The 15,079-nt window shown below is 37.8% G+C and overlaps 1 protein-coding gene across 1 annotated transcript in view; it reads right to left on the bottom strand.

Moving 5' to 3' along the window:
* The window catches only part of LOC142840296 (uncharacterized), a 44,589-nt gene that overhangs the window by 4,376 nt on the left and 25,134 nt on the right, over positions 1-15,079 (bottom strand). The window lies entirely within an intron of this gene.

Below are 15,079 nucleotides of genomic sequence, written 5' to 3'. Positions count from 1 at the left end.
AGAATTTATTATGTGTCTACTTTATAAAAACAATTGCCTGGAAAACATTTAGTAAACCTGGTAAGCGCCATCTTTTGACCAAAAGCAGAACTGCAGTAAGTTGCAAGGGCACAATGATCCTGTAAAGAGTAGCTTTCTCAAGTTTCCAGAATTGTTTTCCCAGTCTCTCTCTCTGTCTCTCTGTCTCTCTCTCTCCTTTTCTTCTGTGTGTGTGTCTGTTATGAAAACAAAACAAAACACAAAAACGGGATAATAACCCTCATTTTAGGGTGTGAATGATAGAATAATGTTTATTTTCTACTCAGATTTAGATTCCAAATACAATAGTGATCAAAATATGATAGTTTTCTTCATATATTAATGTACATTTATGTATAATATATGTAATGTATAAAGTACACTTATGTACTTATAATTTGAATGTTTTTGAAATTATACTGCTTATCCCATCAATAATATATTTGTTATTTTTCCATATCAATAATTTTCACATTATTATTTTGTGAACCATTTTAAAGATTTTTCCATATCTCTAAATTTGAAATTTTCTTCTAATAAATACAGCTCAAATATGCTATTTTTAAAACTGAAGAGACATAATACCTAAGTTGAAATAACTTCTTTCTCTCCAACTTTACTTACATTCCCATTTTCAAATTACCATTTACGTAGTCATTTTTCTCTTCCACTCATTCTATTAATGTACAGCATTCATTTTTTTTGTAAAAGATTTGATATTATATTATGCAGAAGTTTCTGGAAGTTGCTTAATTTTAAAATGCACCTTAAACCTATTCTCTTAGCAGTACATTTAGTGTTATTTCATTCTTGAATTTCTTTCATTAATGGAGTGTGTGTGCATGTGGAGGTAGGGAGCAACTGACTGGGTCTGCATGCCCTGGCTTGCATATGGAGAGCAGAGGAATTCTGGATAGCCAGTTCTCTCTGTCCACCTTTACACGGGCTCTGGAGATGGAAAGCAGATACACAGCCTTGCACAGCAAGTGCATTTCTGAGTCATCAGGCCAGCCTGTGGCTACGTCATTCTTTTCACAACTAAATAGTATTCAATGATACGATTTTGCTTGCCCACACATTATCTCCCACATAGGGCTCTTCAATATAGTGTTGGAGCATTTTCTAAATTCTTTCTCGAGACTATATAAATATTTTCTGTTTGAACCGGAGTCTGGACTGTAGCCTGACTATCTGAATTTTAAGCAAACATAAGGAATTGGGTAAGCAGCCTTCTCAGAGCAGCAGGAATATCCAGCAGCAGCTTAAGACAATGGAATTATGTGGGCATCTGCTCAAGCACCTGTAACAAAACAGTTTCTTCTCTTTTCAGCTACATCTTTATTCCTGAGTGTAAAAATACATAAAGTGTAAATCAAAGACCACACATCTTTAGTATGCAGCGCCTGAGCTGCTTACAACTTTGCTTTTATTATTCCACCCCATGTACACTTGAATGAGCTTCTTGAAATTACATTTATTCAATCTTCATACATAGTTCCCAAGTAGCTTTTCCCCTCTGACTTTAAATTCTCATCTCAGTTCATTTATGCTGATGGGTACAGCACGCTCAGGGAGCATGGAAATACATTGAACATCCCCTTCAATGGTCTTTAATATGAGACATCCTTTATTATAAGTCACATTGTTGATTCTGTTTAGTTTAGTGATATGTTTACTGCTTTATGATCTCTCAGGTTTTGGCTTTGAGAAAAGGCTTAGTGTAGCCTGGACTAAGTATTGGACACTGGCTTTTAACGTCTGATCATCGTGGCCCTCCTCCCAAGCACTGGGATTCCAGGTTTTTCGCACCCCCATGCCAGTCTCTCACTCTTACCGTCTTTAAATTTTAATACCTTTCGGGATTCATCCCTTTCATATATAAGCAGATGTAGATCATCTTTGTGTTTATTTGCAAGTATTTAAAATTTGATTTTAAAAAACAACAACAGCAACACGGAATTGACAACTAAATTTCCAGCTCACTGAGGCACTGGAATCGCAAATTATACTTTGCTGTATACTATTATACAAATGTCACCACAACACTAGTATCTGTGGGAAATATAATGAAAGCCAGCATCCTGAACACTTTAAATGTTTATTTATGACATCAAAACTTTTTTCAAAATAAGAAAGATTAATTTGCTAAGATTTTTCTAAACATTTACCATAGCCACGACTGCTTTTGGGCTGAAATACCAAATGATCCATTCAATAGTTATTGTTTGCAACCTCATGGAGAATGATTTCCTACAGGTGAAATCTGATCGCCACCTCTCTCCCGGTGGACTTTTCAAAACCCTGGCATTCAAAGCTCAGTTATCATTTCTCTCCTAGAAACGACTGGCACAAAGCGACACTCCTTTTCCGGGACTTTAAACCGGCAGCTGCGACTTTTTCTCACCTTTAACACTCAAATGTTCTTCAGATCTCGGGAAACATCAACTTTGCAGACAGCCAAGGCCATGGCCTGAACGCTCAGCCCTGAGCCACCGCCGCCTTAGCCTCTCCGCAGTTTTTCCCAGCAAGCAGCCAGCGAGTGGTGGGCCCAAGCCTCCAAAGCCAGCAGAAGAGCAGCTCCTCCCTCAGGCTTCAGGGGTTTCCCCGCCTTCCCCTCAGCCCAAGGATACTCCGCCCCCAACCATGATGGAGGGGTGGGAAAAAAAAAACCTCAAGGTCTTTGCAAGCCCTGAGAGGAAAGTACACAAGTAAAAACCAATGCACAGCTCAAGAGAAGAAAATCTTCTTTTAAAGAACTTTGAAGTGTGGGGGCCAGGGACATAGCTTTGCTTTCCATTCAAATACAGGAGATGAGTGACCCCTGAAGGGAGAGAAAAGGGGAAGAGGCAGCTGCTGTTTTCATATAACAAAGATGGTAGTTAGAATAGTCCTCATTGGGTTTTTGCTTGTTTCTTTTTATGTTTTGTTTTGGATCTTTTTTTGTATGTGTGTCCGTCTCTTGTACTTGCTTCTCTTCTCCTTCTCCATCTTTTTTTTCCTTCCTCCCTTTCTCTCTTTATTTTTCTCTTGTAAGAGCGTGCAACTCTTGATGCTGCACACACCCATCTTAAATGCATTGTCTTCCTGCCTCAGTTGCACCAGTGTAATTATAGGTGACTCAGTCGCAGCAGCTAATCAGGTAACTTCTACTGAAACCCCTTCCACGTCTGATCGTACTGAAATTGGAAAGAAATGTGTGTGTCAGCAATAAGAGAAAGCAGAAGAAAGGGCCTGAGGTTGGGTGGGTGGGTGGAGCGGTGGGAGGATTTGGGAAGAGTTGAGGGAGAAGAAACAATGAGGAGATTGTATTGTATGAAAATTTTATTTTCAATTAAAATATATAAAACTAATAAGACTTACTAAGGTATGGTGGGATATATTTTGTAATCAATCATTTCATTAGGGAAGCCCACCATGGCTATGCAATGAAACACCTTCAAAAGAGTGAACAAGAAGCCAAATTCAATAATCACCCAGAAATGGAGATGTGCTTTCTAATGCAAATCATCAGATAAACAAAAATACTACTAAACTTGTCTTTACATTTCATTAAGAAAAAAAACTTCACAACAGAGTAGAATAGGTGGCCTGGGAAATAACCAGACAATTCCCAACATTCTCCCTTCATTCTGATGATTAAGCCCCGAGAAGGACGTTTCCACCATGCAGCTCTGTGGTCATTTTCTACTTGTTGACATAAGCGCGACAACTTGAATTTAATCCTAGAAGCCACGTAAAAGCAGAAAGAGAGAACTGACTTTGCAAAGTTGTCTCTGACCCTACTGCACATAGGGCTGTGACACACAAACGCACACACACACACACACACACAATCACATGAATAAAATATTTTCAATTCATTTTTAACATTTATTATGTGCATGTGTGCGTGTGTGTGTCCCTTTCATGGCTCACATGTGAAGAACTTTAGGGAGTCAGTTTTTTCCTCCCACTGTGTGATCTAGAAACTGAGCTCAGGTCATAAGGCGTCAGCAGGAAGCCCTTTTACCCACTGGACCACTCTTGGCTCCCATCTGATTGTGATCTTGGAAAGATTTCAGTCTTCTACCACTGCAAATAATGTTAACTATAGATTTTCCATAGATGCCCTTCATCACAAAAAAATCCATCTCAGTTCTCGGATTTATTTTTTAAGCAAGCACATTTTCCAGATAACTTGCCAACCACAAATTACATTTTGTGTATGGTGAGACACTGAAGATCCTCTGCCATAGAAAGCTTCAAATATACATTATGCTACAGTAAGTATACTGTACATTAAGTCACTAGAGTCTATTAATCTTATAAGTGAAAGTGTGCACTATTGACTGAAGCACAATTAATAAAAACTCAGAGAAATTGGGGTTCAACCTAAAGGTCAGAAAAGCAAAACAGCCAACCATTGTCTCTTACCTCTACCTCAGTCTGAAATGGTGATCCTGCCTCCAAATATCTCAGAATGAGACTGTGTCTGAGAGCTGTTTCGCCCCATTTTATAATCCTCTCTAGTTCTGGGATTAAGGGCATGCACCATAACCGCCTGGTTTCTATGGCAAATTAGTATGGCTACTGGGATTAAAAGTGTCTGTCATTGCTGCCCGGTCTGTAAGACTGGACAGTGCAGCTGTTTTACTTTCCCGATCCCCATGCAAGCTTTTTATTAAATATTTTTTAAAAACTAAGCAAACATAAATATGACAAAATATATAATACTGTAAATACAAATATTGGTAAGGAAAAAAATGTCAGGTTCATACGTAAGTTGTAAACAAAATTTCTGAAAATGTTTGGACATCACTGCCAAAAACAAACCATCAGAGAGACAAACCAAAGCAGTTAAAGCTTTCAGAAGAAAAAAGACATTTGTGCATGATCGTGGGGAAATGGCTTCCGCTAAAGCTTGTGGGGCTCTAGAGAGAACATAAGCCGATCCCATGGAGCATAGGAAGTAAACGTTTTGAGTTTATTTTCTTTGAATTTTTATTTGTTTTATAAAGTTCAATTTACAAGTGTTTAAAAGCATATGATAAAATATTACTACTATATTTATAAAATTATATGTTTGACAGAAGTCAAATTATTTGAGAATGAGTGTCAAAATTCTTTAGATTGGTGTCAAGTAAATATATGAAACATAGGCCTTACAATCCACATAGTCTTCTCAATTGTCTTCTAGATTTGCAAGGTTTGGGATTTATCATTACAAAAAGAACAACCTCAGTTTCTATATACTGGGCTCACTGATCAGAAAGGCTGATGAATTCAAGTATTCAAGGTAAGAATAAATTGAACCTCAACTTGCCAAGTCTTGGCAAAAATTTGCTTCTTAAAAATTTCAAACAATATAAGAAGGTATATAGCCAGAAAGTCAGTCATTCTGTATATACTTTAATATTATAAGGCTCAGGTTTTAGTCTTGATTCTATTTTTCTTTAATACCACTCTAAATTTAATTTCTGAGGTCTTCAAATAAATTTAAGACTTTGAATAAAAAGTAAAAATTTTTGTATCTAGGAAATTCCAAAGAGTGTAAAAACTGATAAAAACATAGCATCAAACTGATCAAGTTTCATATAAACAATCTTATCTACATTCTTATTAACAGCACTTTTTTTGGAAGCTTAAGTTAAAATGATAAAATCAATATTGTGTATGAATAATTTCCTAATGTATTAAGTGATTAATAATAATAATAATTTATATTTAGGGGCTAGAGTGGTGGTTCGGCAGTTAAGAGCACCTGTTGTTCCTCCAGAGGACTGGGATTCAGTTCCCAGCACCGACCTGGTGGCTCATAACCATCTGTAACTCCAATCACAGGAGATCTGATGCCCTCTTCTTGCCTCCACAGGCACTAGACATACATGTAATGTACAGACATACATGCAGGCAAAACACCCTTACCCATAAAAATGAATTAATTAAAAAGTTATACATAAACTATTCTTTAATATGTATTTAAGTGTATCTATGGTTACATGTGTCTGTATGTTCCAATACACACATACAATGTATTAATGTACTATGTATTTCAGAAACAATAGAATAGAGGGGGTAAAAATAAAGTGAAAAATAATCTTAGAATATATAATTTATTCTCATAATGAGAATAGATTTATTGTTTATTTTTGTATTCCCATCATAGTAGTGAAATATTTGACATCTTCTATGTGCTTAAGTCTTCAAGTGCTTTGCAGGGTATGGTGGTAAATACCTTAAATCTCAACACTCTGGAGGCAGAGGCTGGCTAATTTCTGTGAGGTCAAGGCCAGCCTTGTCTATAAAGCAACCAAGGCTGTTACGCAGAGAAACCCTGTCTCAAAAAAAAAAAAATACAAAAAGAAAAGAACAGTTTTTCAGTGTACCAAATTTAATTTATATCCTTTAATTCTGATTCATATAAATAGATTCTTTATTTCACAAAAAGATAAATTTTATTTGTCTTTTGGCTTGATGTTTTTTGTGCCCTGTTTATCCTAAGTATCGCATTGTCATTGCAGTTCATGGCTAGAACTGTTTCTATTCCCACATAATTACTAACCAGGAGCTACACTGTTCAGCTGTCTGGGTCAGGCACGTTCAGGGTGATATGACCGTAGATAACTGTTCTGTTCTCTTTGGTATCTATGTTCCAATTTTATTTGAGCAGCCGCCTTCCCCTAACAGTCTCTTTTATTTTCTTCTTCTGAATTGGACTCTAAATTTAGAATAATAAAACTGTCAAGGTGTTTCTTACATTAAAATCATCTTTATCAGTTTCCAGATGGCTAGAAATTAATATAAAAGTCTCTTTCTCACCTTATAAAAAGAAAGATGAAAGATATACTTCAGCATACTTTGTGTCTTCCATATTTATAATTAGATTCAAAGTATCAAAAAGCTACTATCTGTTTTTCATATGTTGGGGGAAAATATCCTATCAAGAGGAGAAAATCAGTCTTCCCTAAATTAATTTGTATAGCTAAAGGGTTATTGGTATACATATGATTCAGTGATAGATAAAGGCATTTTCTAATTTATATACACAGAAAGGTACCATAATGTTTTACAAATATATATTATTCCCAAGGAAATATTATTATTTGATTGGTAATTACAATCATGAATATACTTTATGATATTATTAAAATTCTTAGTGACTTGTTAGCTGAATCCATAAAACATTCTGATGTTTAATTATGACAATTAGTGCCTAGTTCCTCAGTAAAAGGTCATGACTAGGCCCATAGGTTTATGCCTTATATCCAACATGAAAGGCAATTCTCCATTTTCATATACTTAATCACTTTAATAAGTGAATCTGTGCCTGTCTCTCTTGCATCTACCTATGTAGTTTTGAGGTACCTGTCACAATCTGCAGGACAAGGGCTAGGGTTAACTGAAAAAGACATTAAAAAGTCTTAGAACCACAATGAAACATATTAAACAAAGTATCTGTGATTCAGATTTTCCCAGACTTTTGGAAAGAAATCAGTTGTTATATTCAAGATAAATGGAACAAGAAGTAGTTACTTGAGACTAAGGGAGAGTCAAATGAAAGGAATGATAAAAATGTAATTCTGATTGGTTATGCTGGGATGTTTTGCATTTTGTACTTGGTATCTCTATTCTGACGTTCCAATACAAGTTTTATCTTAAAAAACATCCCCTCTCACATTTTTTATTCTAGCTCTCAATAATCACATAGAACAGAAAAATCTCACTCTTTTAAGCTGTCTGAAATTCAAGTTGTTACCCAAAAGTCTATGGAAAGAATACTGTATGACATATACTGCCAAATCTAAGATATACCAGATATTATGCTATCATCCGTCCATCAGAAACCAGAACCAAAATTGCCTTTTCTTACATTAATAACTTTTAATGTAAGAAACAATTTTGAATATAAATTTTCAGGAGAATAGAAAACTTACTAATGAGGCTAGGTACATAGGAGACTATCCATTAGGACCATTGCTTGACTTTGCTTTCATGTTACCAGTGAACCATATGAGAGGAAGGTTACATATTTTATTAATTTTAATATGACAGACATTCTAACCAATACGAATTTGTTTCTCAGGTCAGCCATTTACTTATACATTTTAGGTGATTTAATTAACCACCATGTACCTTAGTTCATTCATTAACCTTAAGAGTTCCAAATATTCAAAACAATACCTGAAATCAGAATTGTTTGCTGTAACCATATCAATATCTATATATGCCTTTCTCTGTAACCCAGGCTATCCTGGAACATTTTATGTAGCACAGGCTAGTTTAGAAGTAACAGCAATCTGCTTGCTTTTCCAAAGGTCCTGAGTTCAATTCCCAGCAACCACATGGTGGCTCACAGCCATCTGTAATGAGATCGGGTACTCTCTTCTGGCCTGAGGGCATACATACAGGCAGAATACTGTATACTTAATAAATAAATTAATAATAAGTATACTATTAAAAAATAGAAGTAACAACAATCCTCCTAACTCAGCTTCTCAAATGCTGGGATTACAGATGCGAACCAATTACCTGGTTTGGAAAAGCTACATATGTGGGTCTCTCCATCTATATCTGATTCTTGTGCCTTTTCTTGGTCTCTTTTTCTTTTATTTGCCTGTATTGTCCTTTTCTGATAAGTTAGTTTTTTGTTTTATATTATGTGTTTTATTTTATTATTATTCCTTAGAAGCCTGTTTGTTTCCTTTCTTTTTTTAGTAAGTAAATTTATTTATCTATTTTACATCCTGACCATGGTTTCCCCTCCCTCCTCTCCTACCATTCCCTTCTTCTACCTCTCCTGTCCCCCCTCCCATCCCCAATCTATTCCTCTTCCATTTATGTTCAGAAAGGGGCAGGTCTCCTTTCTGATTAAGGCAAGATTAAGTTGAGGTAGGGCTAAGCACCTCCCCTTGTAGTAAGGCTGGGCAAGGCAACCCAGTACAAGGAGTGGGTGTGAAATGGCATTTCAATGTTTTAATTTTCAATTTTCTGCAAAGGTCAAATGTCAAATGAGGGAGAAAGGAACATATATTGTTTATTGGACATTTTGTTTTACTCTTTTTTTAAGTTGGCCATTGGTTTAATTGTCAGTGCTTTTTTTGGTTCACGTGCAGGAATTTCTTATATATTATAGGTACTAATCCTTTGTCAGGCTGTGGCCCATCTGGTGTCTTGATTCTACTAACTGCAATTTTAAATTGATGTGATTATTTGATGCCTGTCTTATTTTTTCTTAGACTATAAGCCCGTGAAAAGAGGGATGCCCCTTGTAATAGATGTAGTATTTAATGCATGCCAGGAAGTCAATAAATATTTCTGGCTGAACAAAAAATAGAAAGGCTACACATAAAATTAAAGTTATTTAGTCTAAATTGACAGACATACCTACTACCCATATAATAACTGTAGTTGATAAGTTTTTTAAAAGGATTTCTAGGAAACTTATCTTGGCCTATTTACCAAGAAGTCTCTGTTTTATGGTAATCAAAGTGTATCTCTTAAACCAGTGGGTTGCTCTCATCTGCAACCTCAGCATTCAGGAGACAGAGACAAGAATTGTGAGTTTAGGGCCAGCCAGGGCTACCTGTTGTGATCCAGACCAACCTGGCCTACAGAAGGAGACCTTGTCTTCCCTCCCTGCCTGCCTGCCAAATGTCTCATATCTGTAAGATGAGAAGACCATGAAAGCTCCAAAAACTATGGGGGTTGCCATGCCATAGTAATTGGGCACAGAAAACAAATGGAAGTCAATGGCCTGATTTGTGTTTTCTTGCCTTGGAGGAGGGAATGCTAATAGAAACCACACAATGCATGTCTGGAATAATAAGGATCATTTAAAACAGAGATTTGGATGATTTTCACAACCTTTCTGGAAAAGTTATTGACATGAGGGCTTTATGGCACACACCTGAATTCCAAGCACTTTGAGAGACTAAGAGAGAAGGATCAGATGTTTAAGTCCTCTCTTAGATACATGACAAGTTTGATGCCAGCCTGGGCTACATGAAACCTGGTCCCTCAAAAATATTACTTCACTTAGTAAGGAATTTTATCAGTTCCATGAATGATCCTGAAAAGGTCAGTTTTTAAAAATAATTCATTTTGGCTAGATATCCTGCCTATTTACCATGTTTTCTTTTTATTTATTTATTTTTTAAAAGAAAACAAACGATCTTTTTTTCATTATACATACCAATCCAAGTTCCCACTCCCTTCCATCCTCCCATTCCCTCCACATACCCTCCCACCCCACCCCCATCCAATCCTCAGAGAGGGTAAGGTACTTTGCTCTGCGGAAGGTCCAAGGCCCTCCCCACTATATTTAGGCTGAGCAAGGTATCCCTCCAAAGAGAATAGGTCCCCCAAAAGCCAGTACATGCAATAGGGATAAATCCTGGTGCCACTGCCAGTGGCCCCTCAGTCTGCTCCAGCCATGCACCTGTCAACCACACTCAGAGGGACTAGTTTGGTCCTATGCTTGTTCCTTCCTAATCTGGTTGGAGTTTGTGAGTTCGCATTAGCTCAGGCAGACTGTTTCAGTGGGCGACCCCATCATGGTCTTGATCTCTTTGCTCATATTCTCACTCCTCCCACTCTTCAACTGGACTTTGGGAGCTCAGTCCAGTGCCACATTTTCATTATCCTTTCATCAGTTGATGGGCCTCTAAGCTGATTCCATTTCTTTTTTGTTATTAGTAGAGCACCAATAAAAATGCATGTACTAGTATTTCTGTGTCAAGATATACAGTCTTTTATACATATTCTTAGGATTGGTAGAGCTAGAACCCATGACAACCCTATTTTCATTTTTTGGAGAAGCCTCTACATTGATTTCCATGTACTGTAATCTGTTTATATGCCTACGAATACCAACAAGGGCTCAGAAAGTCAAGTACGGCATGTTTTCTTACATATACACATCCTAGTTTGTAATACTTGCATATGTGTATTTCTCTAAGAGTGAATGTGAATAGAGGCCAGAAAACTGGGACAGACACATGAAAGGGAAACAAAGAGGTGTTAAGTGGGGGATGGGGAGGGTATCAGAATACATGGGAATAAAAGTGGAAGAGGGAGTATTAGGAATAGAATGGTACAAATGGAAACAGGAGGCATAGGGATACAGGGAGAAGAATGGAGGGGGAATCAACTAAAATGAAATAGTATCTTGTTATATATAATAATTAAAAAGAAATTTTACCTTTAATCCCAGCACTTGGGAGGCAGAGGCAGGCGGATCTCTGTGAGTTCGAGACCAGCCTGGTCTACAAGAGCTAGTTCCAGGACAGGCTCCAAAGCCACAGAGAAACCTTGTCTCGAAAAACCAAAAAAAAAAAAAAAGAAATTTTAAAATAAAAATACAAACAGTAGTATCAGGATGTGGTATTTTAATTACAGAAAAAGGTTTAGTAATGCTACAATAAGATGTGTATATATTTGATAAATGATATTATGTATTTCATCCAGGGTATATAGGAAAAGATCATACTCTAAATGTCTAGATTAGTGGACAAATTTATTTGTTATCAGTGAGATTGATTTACTAGTTGGGTATAGTGGTACATTTCTAATATCGATATTTGGGAGGCTAAAGCAGGAGTATGTTGAGTTCCAGGACAAGGGCTTCACAGCAAGTTCCCAGATCACACTGAGCTATATAGCAAAATACTCCTCAGGGTGCTCTCTCCCCCCCCGCCCCTCCCCTCTCTCTCACACATACACACACACACACACACACACACACACACACACACACACACACAGAGAGAGAGAGAGAGAGAGAGAGAGAGAGAGAGAGAGAGAGAGAGAGAGAGAGAGAGAGATGGGGAGGAGACTACCCTTGTCAACAAAGAGTTCTAGTTCTAGGGCAGCCTGAGTACCATAGGGAGACCTTGTCTTAAGCAGGATTGATCTACTTGATAATTTTACTTGGAAATTTGTTCTAGGTGTTGAACACCGAGGGACAATGTAAAAATAATCATATGAAATGAGTAAGGATAAACTTTGCTGATGGTAATAGCTCTAACAACAATACAAATAAGCCCATGTCTAAGAAGCCCCTTATATTTAATTCTTAAATGACAATAACTTAAAATGCTTTTGAGGGAAAGAGACCAAAAATGTGGCTAAACTAAGGAATGTGCAGACCTCGTAATCTGCATCTCTGAAAATAATCCCCCACCACCACTCTGCTTCTAATCTCCATGAACTCTCTTTCATGCTTTCTTCTTAGCTGTTCCAATCACACAGCATTCTTGGGGATGAAAACTTTTTGTCTCAAGCCTTACCATTTGCTACTTGACTGCACTCTTTTTATCTGATAGCCAGCATGTACTGTACTGCCCAATCTCCTTTAGTTGGCTTGCCAAGAACATTATGTGTTCAAGACCTTATGAACAGATGATTTCTTAATTACTGCAAAATTTTACCTTTTAATGTAAGCATCCCTAGTCCCTCTGTTTCAGTATTTTTCCTGTTCTGGAGTACTCTAAACTGTGTTTGTGTGTGTTATGGTAAGCATCCCTAGTCCCTCTGTTTCAGTATTTTTCCTGTTCTGGAATACTCTAAACTGTGTTTGTGTGTGTTATGGAAAGCGTTCCTAGTCTCCAAATCTCTAGACATCCTATTTTGATATGTTAGTGCTCTTTCTATTCTAGGTTACTCTTTGAGATTTGTGCATGTGTGTGTGCATTCCTGTGCTGCTGAAATAATAAAATAGAGCACTGTTGGAGGTAAATTTATCGAAAGCAAAATTTTCTCAGGTTTTATAACAAACCATAAGTCACAGGACTCAACCAATAGCCAACACTGGCTCTAAACAAAGAATAGGACCATAAGAGTGCACATTGGCTAAACATGAGCCCTCCTTAAGGACTTAAGTACAAGAACAGGAGAAATATGCTGTTGAGCTCTTGAAAACCAAGAAAATGCAGTCGGTCCATATATCACTTCCAGAGCCAAATGGGGCCAATAAATCTCTGTCCAATGTGTGTGACCAGGGGAGAGGGGAATAGGGTTCCCAGTGAGGACAGATGAGTTCCCAAGGGAATTTTCCAGCACCTGCTTCATTGGGATGCACTTTGAGTTTCTCACATATGCTAGTTGGGTTCTTCTACATTGCTGCCAAGACTCATAGGTGGCTAGCGGCCATTACGCTCCTGAGTTAGACTGCTCCGTGGCACTGTTGTACAACACAGATTGAAATTTAAGTGTAACTAACATTACTGAGCACCTACCAAGTGCAAGATCACTGTGCATACAGTAATTGACAAACCAAAGTCCTAGATTTTGCCATACTCTGAGCATCCTGTGTTGTTCATCTTGGGGATTCGATTCGATATGATATTCCCTGGAGGACTCATCACAGAAGGACCCGGCTACATCAGCTATTTCCTTTATTGAATTTGAGTAGATCATTGTCTAGTGAGGATATACAGGGAACCTGTTCCCAAGGCCTTCAGTTTAGGTTGTGACATACATGTTGTCCTCCTTATGACCCATGATCTGATAGTTACAACTTACTTCCCCCCCCATCCCTAGATGTGTCATCTTAAGTTCCATGATTCTTCCAGACTTGTTTTATCTTCTTTAATATGTGACTCATCCTAATACCTATTTCTTATTTTTGATAGAAGCAATGACATCAATACTATTGTTTATATAAGAATCAGTTGTGTATGAATTTCAAGGAAACTTCTGCGAAAGAAGTGTAAGGAAAACTAATACTATGATATATGAAATCATGTTTAAAGGCAGTATAAAAAGGATGTATGGTACTAACTTATGTAGGTATGGGCAAGAAGCAAATGAAGGCAGAGGACAGATGGGAGGAAAGGAAAATTAAGCCCAAAGAAATAAGGCAGTTTGTTATTATTTGTGGTCCACTGGTGTATATAGACTAGAAATTTAGCATGGATTCTCCACAATTTGTTGAAATACTTAGATCATCCATTTGCTTTTAGTTCCTTATTCTCTATGAAAGCAGTGGGTTTTTTTTTCATAAGGCCCTTTGGGTTATGCACTACTTATTATCTCATCTTTAGTTATTTCATCTTTTCCTTCTAAAACATGATGTTTTCAATGGGCACTACTTAAGGATATTAGAGTAAGGACAAGGTACAAAGGAAGAACCCACAAAGCAGTGGTGTATGTCCTTGAAGGGAAAGGTCAGTGAGCATGCAGAACTAGTGAGAAGAAATAGAAAAGAATGGGATTTACAGAAGAGCCCCTACTTAGACTGGTTAAATAATGAGCTCTGAGAGGTGTAGCCTCACACCCTCAAACCAGTATATGGTCCTCACTGGTAGTCTATTCTAAAATACAGGTTTGTGCATCTACACTCACATGTGTGAGGAAACAGACGCTGCTGTCCTCAGAAGGAAAACACACCAGAGTCGTGAAGCTGTGGGAACGCAAACATGAACTTCCACTCTTCCCTGCGAGCCAGAGTCGGGACTGTGCACCTTGCTCGTCTGCCAGAGCATCTATGACTTCCCACCACAGCTAGTGCCTTTCTCCCTGCGCAGGAACACGGAAGATCATGTTTCTACCGAGGAAATCACACTTTCGCTCAAGAGCCAATTCTCTCTGGCCCCTGCTGCCACAGTTCTTAAAATCATTGAAAGAAGAGGTGAATAGAGACCGAAAGAGGCAGACTGAGAGAGACAGGGCAAGAAGGATTGGAGTAAGCCAGAAATGTGATCATTCTCTTTCTCACACCTTCCGATCTCTTAATGATTAAGTCTTCCTTTGAAATGATCGAACATAGAGCTGGCAAAGAAATCTTGGCAAGACAGTCTATCGCTTTTAACATAGAAGGGAAGAAGACAAAATGGGAAGCGTCAGAAACAAAGGAATGTGCAGCAGTCAGCTGGCTGGAGTCCTTCCGCTCAACTCTGAGAGAAATCATGAGTAGGTGAGGACAAGCTCTTCCAGGGTTGGCAATCCCAGGCCTTTGAGTACACAAGGCCTAACTACTTACAGCTCCAAGCAAGGAGATCCAGGGCCCTGTTGTCCTAGGTTTTAGCAGGCAGAGGATTATAACTCTAGACAAGGGGGTTGGAGTTTATTGTCCTGGACTTTA

The sequence above is a fragment of the Microtus pennsylvanicus genome, chromosome X, assembly GCF_037038515.1.
Source record: "Microtus pennsylvanicus isolate mMicPen1 chromosome X, mMicPen1.hap1, whole genome shotgun sequence".
In the NCBI taxonomy this organism is placed as follows: domain Eukaryota; kingdom Metazoa; phylum Chordata; class Mammalia; order Rodentia; family Cricetidae; genus Microtus; species Microtus pennsylvanicus.
This window is presented reverse-complemented; position numbering and strand designations above follow the sequence as displayed.